This window comes from Lepisosteus oculatus, chromosome 14, assembly GCF_040954835.1.
Source record: "Lepisosteus oculatus isolate fLepOcu1 chromosome 14, fLepOcu1.hap2, whole genome shotgun sequence".
Lineage (NCBI taxonomy): Eukaryota > Metazoa > Chordata > Actinopteri > Semionotiformes > Lepisosteidae > Lepisosteus > Lepisosteus oculatus.
In genome coordinates this window covers 28,042,739-28,062,893 of record NC_090709.1, presented here as the reverse complement: position 1 = coordinate 28,062,893, position 20,155 = coordinate 28,042,739, and the positions used below count along the sequence as shown (strand labels likewise).

At 52.3% G+C, this 20,155-nt stretch overlaps 18 non-coding genes and 3 pseudogenes across 18 annotated transcripts; all 21 read left to right on the top strand.

The window, feature by feature from the left end:
• The first annotated feature begins 493 nt into the window (after nt 1–493).
• On the top strand, nt 494–612 carry LOC138244968 (5S ribosomal RNA). Its single transcript, XR_011193585.1, has one exon. It is a non-coding gene; the product is annotated as a 5S ribosomal RNA (ribosomal RNA).
• Nucleotides 613–1,149: 537 nt separating this feature from the next.
• On the top strand, nt 1,150–1,268 carry LOC138245398 (5S ribosomal RNA). Its single transcript, XR_011194008.1, has one exon. It is a non-coding gene; the product is annotated as a 5S ribosomal RNA (ribosomal RNA).
• A 537-nt stretch (nt 1,269–1,805) lies between these two features.
• On the top strand, nt 1,806–1,924 carry LOC138216737 (5S ribosomal RNA). The gene has a single exon (XR_011180449.1). It is a non-coding gene; the product is annotated as a 5S ribosomal RNA (ribosomal RNA).
• A 537-nt stretch (nt 1,925–2,461) lies between these two features.
• On the top strand, nt 2,462–2,570 carry LOC138219069 (5S ribosomal RNA; annotated as a pseudogene).
• A 536-nt stretch (nt 2,571–3,106) lies between these two features.
• LOC138245243 (5S ribosomal RNA) lies at nt 3,107–3,225 on the top strand. The gene has a single exon (XR_011193855.1). It is a non-coding gene; the product is annotated as a 5S ribosomal RNA (ribosomal RNA).
• A 537-nt stretch (nt 3,226–3,762) lies between these two features.
• LOC138244311 (5S ribosomal RNA) lies at nt 3,763–3,881 on the top strand. The gene has a single exon (XR_011192924.1). It is a non-coding gene; the product is annotated as a 5S ribosomal RNA (ribosomal RNA).
• Nucleotides 3,882–4,418: 537 nt separating this feature from the next.
• LOC138218643 (5S ribosomal RNA) lies at nt 4,419–4,537 on the top strand (annotated as a pseudogene).
• A 536-nt stretch (nt 4,538–5,073) lies between these two features.
• Nucleotides 5,074–5,192, top strand: LOC138244310 (5S ribosomal RNA). Its single transcript, XR_011192923.1, has one exon. It is a non-coding gene; the product is annotated as a 5S ribosomal RNA (ribosomal RNA).
• Nucleotides 5,193–5,728: 536 nt separating this feature from the next.
• On the top strand, nt 5,729–5,847 carry LOC138216821 (5S ribosomal RNA). The gene has a single exon (XR_011180533.1). It is a non-coding gene; the product is annotated as a 5S ribosomal RNA (ribosomal RNA).
• Nucleotides 5,848–6,384: 537 nt separating this feature from the next.
• On the top strand, nt 6,385–6,503 carry LOC138245242 (5S ribosomal RNA). Its single transcript, XR_011193854.1, has one exon. It is a non-coding gene; the product is annotated as a 5S ribosomal RNA (ribosomal RNA).
• Nucleotides 6,504–7,040: 537 nt separating this feature from the next.
• Nucleotides 7,041–7,159, top strand: LOC138244309 (5S ribosomal RNA). The gene has a single exon (XR_011192922.1). It is a non-coding gene; the product is annotated as a 5S ribosomal RNA (ribosomal RNA).
• Nucleotides 7,160–7,696: 537 nt separating this feature from the next.
• Nucleotides 7,697–7,815, top strand: LOC138217608 (5S ribosomal RNA). Its single transcript, XR_011181320.1, has one exon. It is a non-coding gene; the product is annotated as a 5S ribosomal RNA (ribosomal RNA).
• Nucleotides 7,816–8,352: 537 nt separating this feature from the next.
• LOC138244308 (5S ribosomal RNA) lies at nt 8,353–8,471 on the top strand. Its single transcript, XR_011192921.1, has one exon. It is a non-coding gene; the product is annotated as a 5S ribosomal RNA (ribosomal RNA).
• Nucleotides 8,472–9,008: 537 nt separating this feature from the next.
• On the top strand, nt 9,009–9,127 carry LOC138244306 (5S ribosomal RNA). The gene has a single exon (XR_011192919.1). It is a non-coding gene; the product is annotated as a 5S ribosomal RNA (ribosomal RNA).
• A 536-nt stretch (nt 9,128–9,663) lies between these two features.
• LOC138244305 (5S ribosomal RNA) lies at nt 9,664–9,782 on the top strand. Its single transcript, XR_011192918.1, has one exon. It is a non-coding gene; the product is annotated as a 5S ribosomal RNA (ribosomal RNA).
• Nucleotides 9,783–10,319: 537 nt separating this feature from the next.
• LOC138244304 (5S ribosomal RNA) lies at nt 10,320–10,438 on the top strand. The gene has a single exon (XR_011192917.1). It is a non-coding gene; the product is annotated as a 5S ribosomal RNA (ribosomal RNA).
• Nucleotides 10,439–10,974: 536 nt separating this feature from the next.
• LOC138245241 (5S ribosomal RNA) lies at nt 10,975–11,093 on the top strand. Its single transcript, XR_011193853.1, has one exon. It is a non-coding gene; the product is annotated as a 5S ribosomal RNA (ribosomal RNA).
• Nucleotides 11,094–11,630: 537 nt separating this feature from the next.
• LOC138244916 (5S ribosomal RNA) lies at nt 11,631–11,749 on the top strand. The gene has a single exon (XR_011193531.1). It is a non-coding gene; the product is annotated as a 5S ribosomal RNA (ribosomal RNA).
• Nucleotides 11,750–12,286: 537 nt separating this feature from the next.
• On the top strand, nt 12,287–12,405 carry LOC138216415 (5S ribosomal RNA). The gene has a single exon (XR_011180127.1). It is a non-coding gene; the product is annotated as a 5S ribosomal RNA (ribosomal RNA).
• Nucleotides 12,406–12,942: 537 nt separating this feature from the next.
• Nucleotides 12,943–13,051, top strand: LOC138219027 (5S ribosomal RNA; annotated as a pseudogene).
• A 537-nt stretch (nt 13,052–13,588) lies between these two features.
• On the top strand, nt 13,589–13,707 carry LOC138244915 (5S ribosomal RNA). Its single transcript, XR_011193530.1, has one exon. It is a non-coding gene; the product is annotated as a 5S ribosomal RNA (ribosomal RNA).
• The last annotated feature ends 6,448 nt before the right edge of the window (nt 13,708–20,155 follow it).

The window sequence follows — 20,155 nt, the reverse complement described above, 5'->3', positions numbered from 1 at the left end:
CCTGTTCACACGTGCAGTGCGGCTTGTCCGTCTGTTTATTTGTCAGCTTTGGCGAGACACGGGTGCTTGTGTATTAGCGTGAGCGTTTTTTATTCTGATCAGGAACAGTTTTACAAGTCCGCAAAGGATCGAGGAAAGGTTTATCGCCAGCTGAAAAGTGACACAGCGCTTCGGCTGTGGAGACTTGTTCGGCTGGCGTTCGGAGGGTCGCGTTTTTCAGAATTGTATTGAGATCGTTTTCCACAGAGCTCAGATGTCAAAGCACAGCAGCAGCTCTCCACAACGATCCTCTATAGCGCCCTTTCTCCCGCAGCTCCGTCCTCATTGGAAGGAAGCAAGAGTGAAAGGCTGAAGTGAAATAGAGCGGGGACGAAGGCAGTGAAGAGAGAGAACGTGGGAAGAAGAGAAAAACGCAAGGGAAAAAGAGCAGCGTCATAAAAGAGGTGACGGAGCTGTCCTCTCAATAAGAAGGGTGCCAGCGAGCCTTGCTCTCGCTTACGGCCACACCCCCTTGAGCACGCCTGATCTCGTCTGATCTCTGAAGCTAAACAGGGATGGGCCTGGTTAGTACTTGGATGGGAGACCGCCTGGGAATACCAGGTGCTGTAAGCTTTTAAGCGCAGGAGGCGCCCTATCCCCGCTCGCTCGCTCATTCCCCTGTTCACACGTGCAGTGCGGCTTGTCCGTCTGTTTATTTGTCAGCTTTGGCGAGACACGGGTGCTTGTGTATTAGCGTGAGCGTTTTTTATTCTGATCAGGAACAGTTTTACAAGTCCGCAAAGGATCGAGGAAAGGTTTATCGCCAGCTGAAAAGAGACACAGTGCTTCGGCTGTGGAGACTTGTTAGGCTGGCGTTCGGAGAGTCGCGTTTTTCAGAATTGTATTGAGATCGTTTTCCACAGAGCTCAGATGTCAAAGCACAGCAGCAGCTCTCCACAGCGATCCTCTATAGCGCCCTTTCTCCCGCAGCTCCGTCCTCATTGGAAGGAAGCAAGAGTGAAAGGCTGAAGTGAAATAGAGCGGGGACGAAGGCAGTGAAGAGAGAGAACGTGGGAAGAAGAGAAAAACGCAAGGGAAAAAAAGCAGCGTCGTAAAAGAGGTGACGGAGCTGTCCTCTCAATAAGAAGGGTGCCAGCGAGCCTTGCTCTCGCTTACGGCCACACCCCCTTGAGCACGCCTGATCTCGTCTGATCTCGGAAGCTAAACAGGGATGGGCCTGGTTAGTACTTGAATGGGAGACCGCCTGGGAATACCAGGTGCTGTAAGCTTTTAAGCGCAGGAGGCGCCCTATCCCCGCTCGCTCGCTCATTCCCCTGTTCACACGTGCAGTGCGGCTTGTCCGTCTGTTTATTTGTCAGCTTTGGCGAGACACGGGTGCTTGTGTATTAGCGTGAGCGTTTTTTATTCTGATCAGGAACAGTTTTACAAGTCCGCAAAGGATCGAGGAAAGGTTTATCGCCAGCTGAAAAGAGACACAGCGCTTCGGCTGTGGAGACTTGTTCGGCTGGCGTTCGGAGAGTCGCGTTTTTCAGAATTGTATTGAGATCGTTTTCCACAGAGCTCAGATGTCAAAGCACAGCAGCAGCTCTCCACAGCGATCCTCTATAGCGCCCTTTCTCCCGCAGCTCCGTCCTCATTGGAAGGAAGCAAGAGTGAAAGGCTGAAGTGAAATGGAGCGGGAACGAAGGCAGTGAAGAGAGAGAACGTGGGAAGAAGAGAAAAACGCAAGGGAAAAAAAGCAGCGTCGTAAAAGAGGTGACGGAGCTGTCCTCTCAATAAGAAGGGTGCCAGCGAGCCTTGCTCTCGCTTATAGCCACACCCCCTTGAGTACGCCTGATCTCGTCTGATCTCGGAAGCTAAACAGGGATGGGCCTGGTTAGTACTTGGATGGGAGACCGCCTGGGAATACCAGGTGTTGTAAGCTTTTAAGCGCAGGAGGCGCCCTATCCCCGCTCGCTCGCTCATTCCCCTGTTCACACGTGCAGTGCGGCTTGTCCGTCTGTTTATTTGTCAGCTTTGGCGAGACACGGGTGCTTGTGTATTAGCGTGAGCGTTTTTTATTCTGATCAGGAACAGTTTTACAAGTCCGCAAAGGATCGAGGAAAGGTTTATCGCCAGCTGAAAAGAGACACAGCGCTTCGGCTGTGGAGACTTGTTCGGCTGGCGTTCGGAGAGTCGCGTTTTTCAGAATTGTATTGAGATCGTTTTCCACAGAGCTCAGATGTCAAAGCACAGCAGCAGCTCTCCACAGCGATCATCTATAGCGCCCTTTCTCCCGCAGCTCCGTCCTCATTGGAAGGAAGCAAGAGTGAAAGGCTGAAGTGAAATAGAGCGGGGACGAAGGCAGTGAAGAGAGAGAACGTGGGAAGAAGAGAAAAACGCAAGGGAAAAAAAGCAGCGTCGTAAAAGAGGTGACGGAGCTGTCCTCTCAATAAGAAGGGTGCCAGCGAGCCTTGCTCTCGCTTATGGCCACACCCCCTTGAGCACGCCTGATCTCGGAAGCTAAACAGGGATGGGCTTGGTTAGTACTTGGATGGGGGACCGCCTGGGAATACCAGGTGCTGTAAGCTTTTAAGCGCAGGAGGCGCCCTATCCCCGCTCGCTCGCTCATTCCCCTGTTCATACGTGCAGTGCGGCTTGTCCGTCTGTTTATTTGTCAGCTTTGGCGAGACACGGGTGCTTGTATATTAGCGTGAGCGTTTTTTATTCTGATCAGGAACAGTTTAACAAGTCCGCAAAGGATCGAGGAAAGGTTTATCGCCAGCTGAAAAGAGACACAGCGCTTCGGCTGTGGAGACTTGTTCGGCTGGCGTTCGGAGAGTCGCGTTTTTCAGAATTGTATTGAGATCGTTTTCCACAGAGCTCAGATGTCAAAGCACAGCAGCAGCTCTCCACAGCGATCCTCTATAGCGCCCTTTCTCCCGCAGCTCCGTCCTCATTGCAAGGAAGCAAGAGTGAAAGGCTGAAGTGAAATAGAGCGGGGACGAAGGCAGTGAAGAGAGAGAACGTGGAAAGAAGAGAAAAACGCAAGGGAAAAAAGCAGCGTCGTAAAAGAGGTGACGGAGCTGTCCTCTCAATAAGAAGGGTGCCAGCGAGCCTTGCTCTCGCTTATGGCCACACCCCCTTGAGCACGCCTGATCTCGTCTGATCTCGGAAGCTAAACAGGGATGGGCCTGGTTAGTACTTGGATGGGAGACCGCCTGGGAATACCAGGTGCTGTAAGCTTTTAAGCGCAGGAGGCGCCCTATCCCCGCTCGCTCGCTCATTCCCCTGTTCACACGTGCAGTGCGGCTTGTCCGTCTGTTTATTTGTCAGCTTTGGCGAGACACGGGTGCTTGTGTATTAGCGTGAGCGTTTTTTATTCTGATCAGGAACAGTTTTACAAGTCCGCAAAGGATATAGGAAAGGTTTATCGCCAGCTGAAAAGAGACACAGCGCTTCGGCTGTGGAGACTTGTTCGGCTGGCGTTCGGAGAGTCGCGTTTTTCAGAATTGTATTGAGATCGTTTTCCACAGAACTCAGATGTCAAAGCACAGCAGCAGCTCTCCACAGCGATCCTCTATAGCGCCCTTTCTCCCGCAGCTCCGTCCTCATTGGAAGGAAGCAAGAGTGAAAGGCTGAAGTGAAATAGAGCGGGGACGAAGGCAGTGAAGAGAGAGAACGTGGGAAGAAGAGAAAAACGCAAGAGAAAAAAAGCAGCGTCGTAAAAGAGGTGACGGAGCTGTCCTCTCAATAAGAAGGGTGCCAGCGAGCCTTTCACTCGCTTACGGCCACACCCCCTTGAGCACGCCTGATCTCGTCTGATCTCGGAAGCTAAACAGGGATGGGCCTGGTTAGTACTTGGATGGGAGACCGCCTGGGAATACCAGGTGCTGTAAGCTTTTAAGCGCAGGAGGCGCCCTATCCCCGCTCGCTCGCTCATTCCCCTGTTCACACGTGCAGTGCGGCTTGTCCGTCTGTTTATTTGTCAGCTTTGGCGAGACACGGGTACTTGTGTATTAGCGTGATCGTTTTTTATTCTGATCAGGAACAGTTTTACAAGTCCGCAAAGGATCGAGGAAAGGTTTATCGCCAGCTGAAAAGAGACACAGCGCTTCGGCTGTGGAGACTTGTTCGGCTGGCGTTCGGAGAGTCGCGTTTTTCAGAATTGTATTGAGATCGTTTTCCACAGAGCTCAGATGTCAAAGCACAGCAGCAGCTCTCCACAGCGATCCTCTATAGCGCCCTTTCTCCCGCAGCTCCGTCCTCATTGGAAGGAAGCAAGAGTGAAAGGCTGAAGTGAAATAGAGCGGGGACGAAGGCAGTGAAGAGAGAGAACGTGGGAAGAAGAGAAAAACGCAAGGGAAAAAAAGCAGCGTCGTAAAAGAGGTGACGGAGCTGTCCTCTCAATAAGAAGGGTGCCAGCGAGCCTTGCTCTCGCTTATGGCCACACCCCCTTCAGCACGCCTGATCTCGTCTGATCTCGGAAGCTAAACAGGGATGGGCCTGGTTAGAACTTGGATGGGAGACCGCCTGGGAATACCAGGTGCTGTAAGCTTTTAAGCGCAGGAGGCGCCCTATCCCCGCTCGCTCGCTCATTCCCCTGTTCACACGTGCAGTGCGGCTTGTCCGTCTGTTTATTTGTCAGCTTTGGCGAGACACGGGTGCTTGTGTATTAGCGTGAGCGTTTTTTATTCTGATCAGGAACAGTTTAACAAGTCCGCAAAGGATCGAGGAAAGGTTTATCGCCAGCTGAAAAGAGACACAGCGCTTCGGCTGTGGAGACTTGTTCGGCTGGCGTTCGGAGAGTCGCGTTTTTCAGAATTGTATTGAGATCGTTTTCCACAGAGCTCAGATGTCAAAGCACAGCAGCAGCTCTCCACAGCGATCCTCTATAGCGCCCTTTCTCCCGCAGCTCCGTCCTCATTGGAAGGAAGCAAGAGTGAAAGGCTGAAGTGAAATAGAGCGGGGACGAAGGCAGTGAAGAGAGAGAACGTGGAAAGAAGAGAAAAACGCAAGGGAAAAAAGCAGCGTCGTAAAAGAGGTGACGGAGCTGTCCTCTCAATAAGAAGGGTGCCAGCGAGCCTTGCTCTCGCTTACGGCCACACCCCCTTGAGCACGCCTGATCTCGTCTGATCTCGGAAGCTAAACAGGGATGGGCCTGGTTAGTACTTGGATGGGAGACCGCCTGGGAATACCAGGTGCTGTAAGCTTTTAAGCGCAGGAGGCGCCCTATCCCCGCTCGCTCGCTCATTCCCCTGTTCACACGTGCAGTGCGGCTTGTCCGTCTGTTTATTTCTCAGCTTTGGCGAGACACGGGTGCTTGTGTATTAGCGTGAGCGTTTTTTATTCTGATCAGGAACAGTTTTACAAGTCCGCAAAGGATCGAGGAAAGGTTTATCGCCAGCTGAAAAGAGACACAGCGCTTCGGCTGTGGAGACTTGTTCGGCTGGCGTTCGGAGAGTCGCGTTTTTCAGAATTGTATTGAGATCGTTTTCCACAGAGCTCAGATGTCAAAGCACAGCAGCAGCTCTCCACAGCGATCCTCTATAGCGCCCTTTCTCCCGCAGCTCCGTCCTCATTGGAAGGAAGCAAGAGTGAAAGGCTGAAGTGAAATAGAGCGGGGACGAAGGCAGTGAAGAGAGAGAACGTGGGAAGAAGAGAAAAACGCAAGGGAAAAAAGCAGCGTCGTAAAAGAGGTGACGGAGCTGTCCTCTCAATAAGAAGGGTGCCAGCGAGCCTTGATCTCGCTTACGGCCACACCCCCTTGAGCACGCCTGATCTCGTCTGATCTCGGAAGCTAAACAGGGATGGGCCTGGTTAGTACTTGGATGGGAGACCGCCTGGGAATACCAGGTGCTGTAAGGTTTTAAGCGCAGGAGGCGCCCTATCCCCGCTCGCTGGCTCATTCCCCTGTTCACACGTGCAGTGCGGCTTGTCCGTCTGTTTATTTGTCAGCTTTGGCGAGACACGGGTGCTTGTGTATTAGCGTGAGCGTTTTTTATTCTGATCAGGAACAGTTTAACAAGTCCGCAAAGGATCGAGGAAAGGTTTATCGCCAGCTGAAAAGAGACACAGCGCTTCGGCTGTGGAGACTTGTTCGGCTGGCGTTCGGAGAGTTGCGTTTTTCAGAATTGTATTGAGATCGTTTTCCACAGAGCTCAGATGTCAAAGCACAGCAGCAGCTCTCCACAGCGATCCTCTATAGCGCCCTATCTCCCGCAGCTCCGTCCTCATTGGAAGGAAGCAAGAGTGAAAGGCTGAAGTGATATAGAGCGGGGACTTAGGCAGTGAAGAGAGAGAACGTGGGAAGAAGAGAAAAACGCAAGGGAAAAAAAGCAGCGTCGTAAAAGAGGTGACGGAGCTGTCCTCTCAATAAGAAGGGTGCCAGCGAGCTTTGCTCTCGCTTATGGCCACACCCCCTTGAGCACGCCTGATCTCGTCTGATCTCGGAAGCTAAACAGGGATGGGCCTGGTTAGTACTTGGATGGGAGACCGCCTGGGAATACCAGGTGCTGTAAGCTTTTAAGCGCAGGAGGCGCCCTATCCCCGCTCTCTCGCTCATTCCCCTGTTCACACGTGCAGTGCGGCTTGTCCGTCTGTTTATTTGTCAGCTTTGGCGAGACACGGGTGCTTGTGTATTAGCGTGAGCGTTTTTTATTCTGATCATGAACAGTTTAACAAGTCCGCAAAGGATCGACGAAAGGTTTATCGCCAGCTGAAAAGAGACACAGCGCTTCGGCTGTGGAGACTTGTTCGGCTGGCGTTCGGAGAGTCGCGTTTTTCAGAATTGTATTGAGATCGTTTTCCACAGAGCTCAGATGTCAAAGCACAGCAGCAGCTCTCCACAGCGATCCTCTATAGCGCCCTTTCTCCCGCATCTCCGTCCTCATTGGAAGGAAGCAAGAGTGAAAGGCTGAAGTGAAATAGAGCGGGGACGAAGGCAGTGAAGAGAGAGAACGTGGAAAGAAGAGAAAAACGCAAGAGAAAAAAAGCAGCGTCGTAAAAGAGGTGACGGAGCTGTCCTCTCAATAAGAAGGGTGCCAGCGAGCTTGGCTCTCGCTTACGGCCACACCCCCTTGAGCACGCCTGATCTCGTCTGATCTCGGAAGCTAAACAGGGATGGGCCTGGTTAGTACTTGGATGGGAGACCGCCTGGGAATACCAGGTGCTGTAAGCTTTTAAGCGCAGGAGGCGCCCTATCCCCGCTCGCTCGCTCATTCCCCTGTTCACACGTGCAGTGCAGCTTGTCCGTCTGTTTATTTGTCAGCTTTGGCGAGACACGGGTGCTTGTGTATTAGCGTGAGCGTTTTTTATTCTGATCATGAACAGTTTAACAAGTCCGCAAAGGATCGAGGAAAGGTTTATCGCCAGCTGAAAAGAGACACAGCGCTTCGGCTGTGGAGACTTGTTCGGCTAGCGTTTGGAGAGTCGCGTTTTTCAGAATTGTATTGAGGTCGTTTTCCACAGAGCTCAGATGTCAAAGCACAGCAGCAGCTCTCCACAGCGATCCTCTATAGCGCCCTTTCTCCCGCAGCTCCGTCCTCATTGGAAGGAAGCAAGAGTGAAAGGCTGAAGTGAAATAGAGCGGGGACGAAGGCAGTGAAGAGAGAGAACGTGGGAAGAAGAGAAAAACGCAAAGGAAAAAAAGCAGCGTCGTAAAAGAGGTGACGGAGCTGTCCTCTCAATAAGAAGGGTGCCAGCGAACCTTGCTCTCGCTTACGGCCACACCCCCTTGAGCACGCCTGATCTCATCTGATCTCGGAAGCTAAACAGGGATGAGCCTGGTTAGTACTTGGATGGGAGACCGCCTGCGAATACCAGGTGCTGTAAGCTTTTAAGCGCAGGAGGCGCCCTATCCCCGCTCGCTCGCTCATTCCCCTGTTCACACGTGCAGTGCGGCTTGTCCGTCTGTTTATTTGTCAGCTTTGGCGAGACACGGGTGCTTGTGTATTAGCGTGAGCGTTTTTTATTCTGATCAGGAACAGTTTAACAAGTCCGCAAAGGATCGAGGAAAGGTTTATCGCCAGCTGAAAAGAGACACAGCGCTTCGGCTGTGGAGACTTGTTCGGCTGGCGTTCGGAGAGTCGCGTTTTTCAGAATTGTATTGAGATCGTTTTCCACAGAGCTCAGATGTCAAAGCACAGCAGCAGCTCTCCACAGCGATCCTCTATAGCGCCCTATCTCCCGCAGCTCCGTCCTCATTGGAAGGAAGCAAGAGTGAAAGGCTGAAGTGATATAGAGCGGGGACGAAGGCAGTGAAGAGAGAGAACGTGGGAAGAAGAGAAAAACGCAAGGGAAAAAAAGCAGCGTCGTAAAAGAGGTGACGGAGCTGTCCTCTCAATAAGAAGGGTGCCAGCGAGCCTTGCTCTCGCTTACGGCCACACCCCCTTGAGCACGCCTGATCTCGTCTGATCTCGGAAGCTAAACAGGGATGGGCCTGGTTAGTACTTGGATGGGAGACCGCCTGGGAATACCAGGTGCTGTAAGCTTTTAAGCGCAGGAGGTGCCCTATCCCCGCTCGCTGGCTCATTCCCCTGTTCACACGTGCAGTGCAGCTTGTCCGTCTGTTTATTTGTCAGCTTTGGCGAGACACGGGTGCTTGTGTAATAGCGTGAGCGTTTTTTATTCTGATCAGGAACAGTTTAACAAGTCCGCAAAGGATCGAGGAAAGGTTTATCGCCAGCTGAAAAGAGACACAGCGCTTCGGCTGTGGAGACTTGTTCGGCTGGCGTTCGGAGAGTCGCGTTTTTCAGAATTGTATTGAGATCGTTTTCCACAGAGCTCAGATGTCAAAGCACAGCAGCAGCTCTCCACAGCGATCCTCTATAGCGCCCTATCTCCCGCAGCTCCGTCCTCATTGGAAGGAAGCAAGAGTGAAAGGCTGAAGTGATATAGAGCGGGGACGAAGGCAGTGAAGAGAGAGAACGTGGGAAGAAGAGAAAAACGCAAGGGGAAAAAAGCAGCGTCGTAAAAGAGGTGACGGAGCTGTCCTCTCAATAAGAAGGGTGCCAGCGAGCCTTGCTCTCGCTTACGGCCACACCCCCTTGAGCACGCCTGATCTCGTCTGATCTCGGAAGCTAAACAGGGATGGGCCTGGTTAGTACTTGGATGGGAGACCGCCTGGGAATACCAGGTGCTGTAAGCTTTTAAGCGCAGGAGGCGCCCTATCCCCGCTCGCTCGCTCATTCCCCTGTTCACACGTGCAGTGCGGCTTGTCCGTCTGTTTATTTGTCAGCTTTGGCGAGACACGGGTGCTTGTGTATTAGCGTGAGCGTTTTTTATTCTGATCAGGAACAGTTTAACAAGTCCACAAAGGATCGAGGAAAGGTTTATCGCCAGCTGAAAAGAGACACAGCGCTTCGGCTGTGGAGACTTGTTCGGCTGGCGTTCGGAGAGTCGCGTTTTTCAGAATTGTATTGAGATCGTTTTCCACAGAGCTCAGATGTCAAAGCACAGCAGCAGCTCTCCACAGCGATCCTCTATAGCGCCCTTTCTCCCGCAGCTCCGTCCTCATTGGAAGGAAGCAAGAGTGAAAGGCTGAAGTGAAATAGAGCGGGGACGAAGGCAGTGAAGAGAGAGAACGTGGAAAGAAGAGAAAAACGCAAGGGAAAAAAGCAGCGTCGTAAAAGAGGTGACGGAGCTGTCCTCTCAATAAGAAGGGTGCCAGCGAGCCTTGCTCTCGCTTACGGCCACACCCCCTTGAGCACGCCTGATCTCGTCTGATCTCGGAAGCTAAACAGGGATGGGCCTGGTTAGTACTTGGATGGGAGACCGCCTGGGAATACCAGGTGCTGTAAGCTTTTAAGCGCAGGAGGCGCCCTATCCCCGCTCGCTGGCTCATTCCCCTGTTCACACGTGCAGTGCGGCTTGTCCGTCTGTTTATTTGTCAGCTTTGGCGAGACACGGGTGCTTGTGTATTAGCGTGAGCGTTTTTTATTCTGATCAGGAACAGTTTAACAAGTCCGCAAAGGATCGAGGAAAGGTTTATCGCCAGCTGAAAAGAGACACAGCGCTTCGGCTGTGGAGACTTGTTCGGCTGGCGTTCGGAGAGTCGCGTTTTTCAGAATTGTATTGAGATCGTTTTCCACAGAGCTCAGATGTCAAAGCACAGCAGCAGCTCTCCACAGCGATCCTCTATAGCGCCCTTTCTCCCGCAGCTCCGTCCTCATTGGAAGGAAGCAAGAGTGAAAGGCTGAAGTGAAATAGAGCGGGGACGAAGGCAGTGAAGAGAGAGAACGTGGGAAGAAGAGAAAAACGCAAGGGAAAAAAAGCAGCGTCGTAAAAGAGGTGACGGAGCTGTCCTCTCAATAAGAAGGGTGCCAGCGAGCCTTGTTCTCGCTTACGGCCACACCCCCTTGAGCACGCCTGATCTCGTCTGATCTCGGAAGCTAAACAGGGATGGGCCTGGTTAGTACTTGGATGGGAGACCGCCTGGGAATACCAGGTGCTGTAAGCTTTTAAGCGCAGGAGGCGCCCTATCCCCGCTCGCTCGCTCATTCCCCTGTTCACACGTGCAGTGCGGCTTGTCCGTCTGTTTATTTGTCAGCTTTGGCGAGACACGGGTGCTTGTGTATTAGCGTGAGCGTTTTTTATTCTGATCAGGAACAGTTTAACAAGTCTTAAAGGATCGAGGAAAGGTTTATCGCCAGCTGAAAAGAGACACAGCGCTTCGGCTGTGGAGACTTGTTCGGCTGGCGTTCGGAGAGTTGCGTTTTTCAGAATTGTATTGAGATCGTTTTCCACAGAGCTCAGATGTCAAAGCACAGCAGCAGCTCTCCACAGCGATCCTCTATAGCGCCCTATCTCCCGCAGCTCCGTCCTCATTGGAAGGAAGCAAGAGTGAAAGGCTGAAGTGATATAGAGCGGGGACTTAGGCAGTGAAGAGAGAGAACGTGGGAAGAAGAGAAAAACGCAAGGGAAAAAAAGCAGCGTCGTAAAAGAGGTGACGGAGCTGTCCTCTCAATAAGAAGGGTGCCAGCGAGCCTTGCTCTCGCTTATGGCCACACCCCCTTGAGCACGCCTGATCTCGTCTGATCTCGGAAGCTAAACAGGGATGGGCCTGGTTAGTACTTGGATGGGAGACCGCCTGGGAATACCAGGTGCTGTAAGCTTTTAAGCGCAGGAGGCGCCCTATCCCCGCTCGCTCGCTCATTCCCCTGTTCACACGTGCAGTGCGGCTTGTCCGTCTGTTTATTTGTCAGCTTTGGCGAGACACGGGTGCTTGTGTATTAGCGTGAGCGTTTTTTATTCTGATCAGGAACAGTTTAACAAGTCCGCAAGGGATCGAGGAAAGGTTTATCGCCAGCTGAAAAGAGACACAGCGCTTCGGCTGTGGAGACTTGTTCGGCTGGCGTTCGGAGAGTCGCGTTTTTCAGAATTGTATTGAGATCGTTTTCCACAGAGCTCAGATGTCAAAGCACAGCAGCAGCTCTCCACAGCGATCCTCTATAGCGCCCTTTCTCCCGCAGCTCCGTCCTCATTGGAAGGAAGCAAGAGTGAAAGGCTGAAGTGAAATAGAGCGGGGATGAAGGCAGTGAAGAGAGAGAACGTGGGAAGAAGAGAAAAACGCAAGGGAAAAAAAGCAGCGTCGTAAAAGAGGTGACGGAGCTGTCCTCTCAATAAGAAGGGTGCCAGCGAGCCTTGCGCTCGCTTACGGCCACACCCCCTTGAGCACGCCTGATCTCGTTTGATCTCGGAAGCTAAACAGGGATGGGCCTGGTTAGTACTTGGATGGGAGACCGCCTGGGAATACCAGGTGCTGTAAGCTTTTAAGCGCAGGAGGCGCCCTATCCCCGCTCGCTCGCTCATTCCCCTGTTCACACGTGCAGTGCGGCTTGTCCGTCTGTTTATTTGTCAGCTTTGGCGAGACACGGGTGCTTGTGTATTAGCGTGAGCGTTTTTTATTCTGATCAGGAACAGTTTTACAAGTCCGCAAAGGATAGAGGAAAGGTTTATCGCCAGCTGAAAAGAGACACAGCGCTTCGGCTGTGGAGACTTGTTCGGCTGGCGTTCGGAGAGTCGCGTTTTTCAGAATTGTATTGAGATCGTTTTCCACAGAGCTCAGATGTCAAAGCACAGCAGCAGCTCTCCACAGCGATCCTCTATAGCGCCCTTTCTCCGGCAGCTCCGTCCTCATTGGAAGGAAGCAAGAGTGAAAGGCTGAAGTGAAATAGAGCGGGGACGAAGGCAGTGAAGAGAGAGAACGTGCGAAGAAGAGAAAAACGCAAGGGAAATAGAGCAGCGTCGTAAAAGAGGTGACGGAGCTGTCCTCTCAATAAGAAGGGTGCCAGCGAGCCTTGCTCTCGCTTTCGGCCACACCCCCTTGAGCACGCCTGATCTCGTCTGATCTCGGAAGCTAAACAGGGATGGGCCTGGTTAGTACTTGGATGGGAGACCGCCTGGGAATACCAGGTGCTGTAAGCTTTTAAGCGCAGGAGGCGCCCTATCCCCGCTCGCTCGCTCATTCCCCTGTTCACACGTGCAGTGCGGCTTGTCCGTCTGTTTATTTGTCAGCTTTGGCGAGACACGGGTGCTTGTGTATTAGCGTGAGCGTCTTTTATTCTGATCAGGAACAGTTTTACAAGTCCGCAAAGGATCGAGGAAAGGTTTATCGCCAGCTGAAAAGAGACACAGCGCTTCGGCTGTGGAGACTTGTTCGGCTGGCGTTCGGAGAGTCGCGTTTTTCAGAATTGTATTGAGATCGTTTTCCACAGAGCTCAGATGTCAAAGCACAGCAGCAGCTCTCCACAGCGATCCTCTATAGCGCCCTTTCTCCCGCAGCTCCGTCCTCATTGGAAGGAAGCAAGAGTGAAAGGCTGAAGTGAAATAGAGCGGGGACGAAGGCAGTGAAGAGAGAGAACGTGGGAAGAAGAGAAAAACGCAAGGGAAAAAGAGCAGCGTCGTAAAAGAGGTGACGGAGCTGTCCTCTCAATAAGAAGGGTGCCAGTGAGCCTTGCTCTCGCTTATGGCCACACCCCCTTGAGCACGCCTGATCTCGGAAGCTAAACAGGGATGGGCCTGGTTAGTACTTGGATGGGAGACCGCCTGGGAGTACCAGGTGCTGTAAGCTTTTAAGCGCAGGAGGCGGCCTATCCCCGCTCGCTCACTCATTCCCCTGTTCACACGTGTAGTGCGGCTTGACCGTCTGTTTATTTGTCAGCTTTGGCGAGACACGGGTGCTTGTGTATTAGCGTGAGCGTTTTTTATTCTGATCAGGAACAGTTTTACAAGTCCGCAAAGGATCGAGGAAAGGTTTATCGCCAGCTGAAAAGAGACACAGCGCTTCGGCTGTGGAGACTTGTTCGGCTGGCGTTCGGAGAGTCGCGTTTTTCAGAATTGTATTGAGATCGTTTTCCACAGAGCTCAGATGTCAAAGCACAGCAGCAGCTCTCCACAGCGATCCTCTATAGCGCCCTTTCTCCCGCAGCTCCGTCCTCATTGGAAGGAAGCAAGAGTGAAAGGCTGAAGTGAAATAGAGCGGGGACGAAGGCAGTGAAGAGAGAGAACGTGGGAAGAAGAGAAAAACGCAAGGGAAAAAAAGCAGCGTCGTAAAAGAGGTGACGGAGCTGTCCTCTCAATAAGAAGGGTGCCAGCGAGCCTTTGTGTCGCTTACGGCCACACCCCCTTGAGCACGCCTGATCTCGTTTGATCTCGGAAGCTAAACAGGGATGGGCCTGGTTAGTACTTGGATGGGAGACCGCCTGGGAATACCAGGTGCTGTAAGCTTTTAAGCGCAGGAGGCGCCCTATCCCCGCTCGCTCGCTCATTCCCCTGTTCACACGTGCAGTGCGGCTTGTCCGTCTGTTTATTTGTCAGCTTTGGCGAGACACGGGTGCTTGTGTATTAGCGTGAGCGTTTTTTATTCTGATCAGGAACAGTTTTACAAGTCCGCAAAGGATCGAGGAAAGGTTTATCGCCAGCTGAAAAGAGAGACAGCGCCTCGGCTGTGGAGACTTTATTAATAAGGCCCCTCAGTAGTTGAGATCTCTGTTATACCCATCTAGAAACATGCAATCAGCATGTTATTGCTGAAGCAATAGTCACAACATTATTCCACACCTGGGTGAGATGCGGGTTATGATGACAGTCATGCTTTCTACACCTTATACTGAGCTCAGAAATGGACCAAGCGGACATCTCACGAGCAGATCCCTCCGCGTATAAGAAAGGCAACTTGTCTCAGCAAAAATACCACGGATTCACATCCAAAATATGATAAAAAGGCAAAAACCCCACACTTGGAATGCAAACGTACCCTAAAAAGGAAACACGGTTTTAAAACGAACTTGATTTTCCCCTGGAGAAACCTTTTTATGGACACACATCGCATCTATTACACATGTAGAACTAAATATAAAGATAAAACTTAATATAAGAAGTCATGACATATCACACATGACGAAGTCTGGTCCAGAATAAACAGTTTACACTGACCCACCTTTATTTACCCTGGTCACTCACTTCTATTAACTGTTTAACTTGGTAACAAATTAATATTTGTTTCAATTTGGGATCTACACCTGGGAGCCCTGAAATGTTGGCCAGAGGGGAGAAGCTGATATTCAGACGTGAGAATATATTTAAAAAAAGGATCTGATGTTGTTTTTCACCTGTCTAATCAAAGCTTGTTCAAAAATTATAGGACAATCTGATTATAGGACACACGAGTTTATAATCATACTCATTCCACTTTTTAACCCCGTATATATGCACAATATGAAACGTATATACACTAAATCTCACGTGTGAGTCACATAATATACATTTCTTTACGAAAATTAGGAACACTTACTACAATTATCAACCCCCCATGACGAGGCAATATTTCATACCTTTGTTTCTTTGTGGGTTCAAAGTTCTGTCCTGTCGTTTCACACGTAATGTTTTGGTAGTTATCTCAATTTTCCTTTGCAATTATCTCCAAGATCATCATCAACTTTTTGTAAAACGCTATGCACAACTGATATTTAAAGAAAGTCCTGTACCAAAACGTCTTCGTAGGGAAAGACAACTTTTTTTTCCTTACGTTAGTCGCTACACGGTTACTCAGAAAATCCATTCACCGCCTTTCAAAAAAAAGTTTCGTTTTTTATTGTGGTTCACTGACATTTCTGTCACAATTCTGAGGGACCCCAAATAAAATTCACTTGCCGGTATAAAGACGCCGGCGAGGATAAGACAGGTATCGAGCCACCTGCGTATCTAGCGGACGTTTAAAATAAAAAAAATGGCGTGTAATGTTGCGAAGGGCTACTGTTTTTTTTATAGTTTGTCGATTGTAAGGGACGTGGGCCGCGACAGAAATACTGGACGGGGTGGGAAAAGGTTTATTGATGGTTTATTGTACCGCAACGGTCACAATTGACTCACCAGCAAAGATGGCGCCGGAGCCACATCGACTCCCTCGCGCCCTGCCTCGCACCGAAGCTCGAGCTGCGGAGCGCGACGCCAAACCGCCGGTCCACGGGCGCGGGCGCCGGACATAGACGTCATAAACCCTTCCGAGGCGCAGGAATTATAGATCACGGTAGTTTCTTCTGGACCCGGGTTAGGGACAGTGTGCCCTCCGTGAGAGTCTTCTGAGGAAGCCAGTGTCTCATGGGTGTCCAGGCTTGGTACCATCTGTCCATCACAGGACACACAGACACACACACTCACTCACACACCCTGGACAGGACACCAGTCCATCACAGGACATACACACACCCTAGATAGGACACCAGTCCATCACAGGACACACACACACAACCTGGATAGGACACCAGTCCCTCACAGGACACTCAGACACACACACTCACACAACCTGGACAGGAACCAGTCCATCACATGACAAACACACACTCACTCACACACCCTGGACAGGACAGCACTCCATCATAGGACACACACACACCAGGGCCAGTTTTCCCAGAAGCCAATTAGCCCAAAAGCCTGTCTTTGGACCCGAAGAACACAGGGAGAACATGCAGACTCCACACAGACAGTCCCCCCCCGGGTCCAGACCCGAGCCCGGAGCCCCCCCGCGCTGAACCCCTCCGTACAGACGTCCGCACACAGCTCCGTTGTTCCCGATTCCCGAGGTGATCTGTTAAAAGAAGCTGGTGTGTTGCCTCCAGGTGACATTTCCTACTGGAGTCAGGACAGGAGGCTCTTCTGTACACAGAAGGGGGTGGGGGTGGGGAACAAGCCGCCCAGCCCTGTGGTTGAAGCCGATACCCCGGCTTCTCTCCAGACACAGCTGGGTGAGCTCCTCCAGTCAGTACAGGGGGCTCTACTGTACACAGAGGGTGGCGGGGGTGTGGAACAACTCCTTTGTTCGGGGCCTTGGGGCATTCGTGTTGTGAAAGGCGCTATATAAAAAAACTGAATTGAAATTGAATCTTACAGGTTTGGGTTTTTCGGAGATCTTGTCAGAGATCTTGTCTGACATGCCCGTTTCAAAAACGTAACGACACTCCTCACGTCCGAGCGCCGCCGGTCTGTGACGTAACGTATGCTTACACAACCATGACGGTTTCATCATGGACAGCACGAAAGCCCGAAAAGTGGTTGACGTTTTAATTTGGCAACGCCACGATGGATCCCAGTTTTTTTTTTTATTTTGGGGGCCAAAGAGGACAAAAAAGGAAACGTCTGGAGGTGGATCGATGGTCATCTCTGCGGTTGTTCTGATGTTCTGGAAAAAACAAAACAAAAAAAAAAACGGCTCGCTTGCGCGGTCGTGTAGTGTTTCCACACCCCACACAAATCAATTTCTCTTCGCCCCCTGGGGCTCGTCGCCCGCCGCACCCCTCTCACGTGATAGGGGCTTCCCCCGGCTGTGACGTACTTACCCCACCCCCTTCGGCCAACGTCATACCGAAGGTCGCACTTCGGGCCGCGGCGATGTTGACGGACTGTCTTGTAGCGTGAGAAGGGTTTAAATTTCAACTTAAGGAGTTGGCCATCGTTATATTTCGCGAGGTATCATACGGGGGGAAAAAGAACATTTATATTTATCAACCTACTAGTAATACTGGGTGGATGTCACGTTCCCCAAAGTTCAGTGCCTCTCTCTAATAAAGTAGAAACGCGACATTAAAAAAAAGAACTCCTATTCCCATTTGTAATGACCCTGTCGTGTTTTTCCCGGTGTGCGCTTCTCTTTCGGAGACCGTTTCTCTCTGGTGTTGTTTTGCTGTTGGAATAAATGCCGAGGTGACCCTTCTGTGTGGAGTCTGCGTATTCTCTCCAGCGGGTCGTTTCCTCCACCGCAGGGGCTGGTCGAACCGGGGTCTCCCAATCGTCACAGAAGTGTGTGTCGTTTTGGGTGGTGGTGGGGGAGTGCATCGGGGATACTGCGCCCCGAGGGGGTGACCTCTCACCTTACTCCGGACAAAGGGAGAAGACCTGTACCTTCACGAGTCCGGGTTGTGAAAACTTCTTCTGGCAGTTCAAAACGTTTCGAAGGGACTACAGCGCTACCCTGTTTTCCATTTGTATCGTGTATTATTAGACAGTCATAAGTATCTGTACTGATCACAGAGTCCCCCTCTCACTGCCAGGACTGAAGACCAGTGCAGCACGAATAATAATAATAATTAATAAGTCTGGACTCTCCACTCAGAGCTCCTCCCAGGTCAGGGGGATCCCCTCCAGCCCCCCCAGTGTGCAGCCCCTACCTGGATGATGCTCCAGTCCGCTCAGCACACAGCAGCTCTCAGTGGGGAGGAGAGCAGAGGGATGGAGCCAGTTCAGAGAGGGGGGTGATACGGAGGCCATGATGGGTCAAGACCAGGGGGGGAATCAGGCCAGGACACTGGGGTAACACCCCTACTCTTCTCCAGAAACACCCCGGGATTGTTAACGAGCACAGAGAGTCAGGACCTCGGTTTTACGTCTCATCCGAAGGACGGCGCCTGTTTACAGTCCAGTGTCCCCCGTCACTATACTGGGGTATCAGGACCCACACAGACTGCAGGGTGAGAGCGCCCCCTGCTGGCCCCACTCACACCTCTCCCAGCAGCAACCTTGGGGGGGGGGGGGAGGGAAAAAACCAAAAGCTAAACAGATTTTTTTTTAAAAAAATTTATTGATGCTTAACAAAAGGTCATCAGTCCAGTCTGGGGCCCCTCAGCTTCAGTACAGTCTGGGGCCCCTCAGCTTCAGTCCAGTGCAGTCTGGGGTCCCTCAGCTTCAGTCCAGACTGGGGTCCTTCAGCATCGGTCCAGCACAGTCTGGGGTCCCTCAGCTTCGGTCCAGCACAGACTGGGGTCCCTCAGCTTCGGTCCAGTCTGAGGTCCCTGAGCTTCGGTCCAGCATAGACTGGGGTCCCTCAGCTTCGGTCCAGCACAGTCTGGGGTCCCTCAGCGTCGGTCCAGCACAGTCTGGTGTCCCTCAGCTCCTGTCCAGTCCAGTCTGGGGTCCCTCAGCTTCAGACCAGCACAGTCTTGGGTCCCTCAGCTTCGGCCCAGCACAGACTGGGGTCCCTCAGCTTCGGTCCAGCATAGACTGGGGTCCCTCAGCTTCGGTCCAGCACAGTCTGGGGTCCCTCAGCGTCGGTCCAGCACAGTCTGGTGTCCCTCAGCTCCTGTCCAGTCCAGTCTGGTGTCCCTCAGCTCCAGTGCTGTCCAGTCTGGGGTCCCTCAGCTTCAGACCAGCACAGTCTTGGGTCCCTCAGCTTCGGCCCAGCACAGACTGGGGTCCCTCAGCTTCGGCCCAGCACAGACTGGGGTCCCTCAGCTTCGGTCCAGCACAGTCTGGGGTCCCTCAGCGTCGGTCCAGCACAGTCTGGTGTCCCTCAGCTCCTGTCCAGTCCAGTCTGGTGTCCCTCAGCTCCAGTGCTGTCCAGTCTGGGGTCCCTCAGCTTCAGACCAGCACAGTCTTGGGTCCCTCAGCTTCGGCCCAGCACAGACTGGGGTCCCTCAGCTTCGGTCCAGCATAGACTGGGGTCCCTCAGCTTCGGTCCAGCACAGTCTGGGGTCCCTCAGCTCCTGTCCAGTCCAGTCTGGGGTCCCTCAGCTTCGGTCCAGCACAGTCTGGGGTCCCTCAGCTTCGGTCCAGTCTGGTGTCTCTCAGCTCCGGTCCAGTCCAGTCCAGTCCAGTCCTTGGTGGGGAAGGCGACTCCGATCTTAGCTGGCACAGAACCAGGAAAGGAACCTGGAAAGATATTCTTATTGCAGGTGTGAGGGACACAGACACAGACGTCACCATGACATCAAACAGCAAGAGGAGACTCCTCCTTGAATCACAGACACGACCGGGCGGCGCCCCCCTGTCTGCTCACCTGCACCTCCTCTTCCTCTTCTTGTCCTTCCCGGCAGCCTGCTTCTCCTCTCCCTCACTCTTCCTCTCCTGAGCTACGGTCTCCTCCGCCTCCATCGGCTCGTCCTGATCTTCTGTCTCCACTGACACGCAGCTCAGGGACTTTAAAAAGACGCATCGGCGCTTCTGAAGCAGAGACAGGAGAGTCACGTTAAGAGTCGGACTGGACACTCCAGTACATGAACACTGCAGTGAGAGAGAGAGGGGTTCATACAGACACACTGACTGGACACTGACTTGACACTGGACAGGAGTAAAGAGAGGATCAGAGCATTACCCACCTTCTTTTTCTTCTGTCTCACAGGAGGTGGTGATTGGACCTCCTCCAGCTGGAGTCCGTGGAGGGAGAGAGGGGGCAGGAGAGGGACAGCACAGGGAGAGAAAGAGAGAGACAGGTGAGTCAAGTGTCCCAAGAGCACAGAGACTCTGCTGAGATCACACTCGCAGTGAGTGAGCCTGGGTGTAGCCCACTAATACTGACCCACTGGACACCACATGACAGACAGGAGGAGGAGGAGAGAGACACACCGCCTGGACACCACAGGACAGAGAGGAGGAGAGAGACACACTGAGGACAGAGAGGAGGAGGAGAGAGACACTGACAGACAGGGCTGAAAGAGAGAGAGACAGAGAGGCAGGGACAGGCAGACAGCAGGCCGAGAGAGACACTGACAGACAGGGCTGAAAGAGAGAGAGACACTGAGACCCAGGGACAGACAAGACGGCAAAACTCCACCACAGACAGGACAGGGGGCAGGGTGGGACCAGCACTGACCTCCTTACTCTCTCCTGCCGGAAGAGCTGTCTCCACCTCCTCTTCCTCCTGCAAGTCAAGAGACAGGCTGAGAGAGTGACGGGCTGGCGGGACATC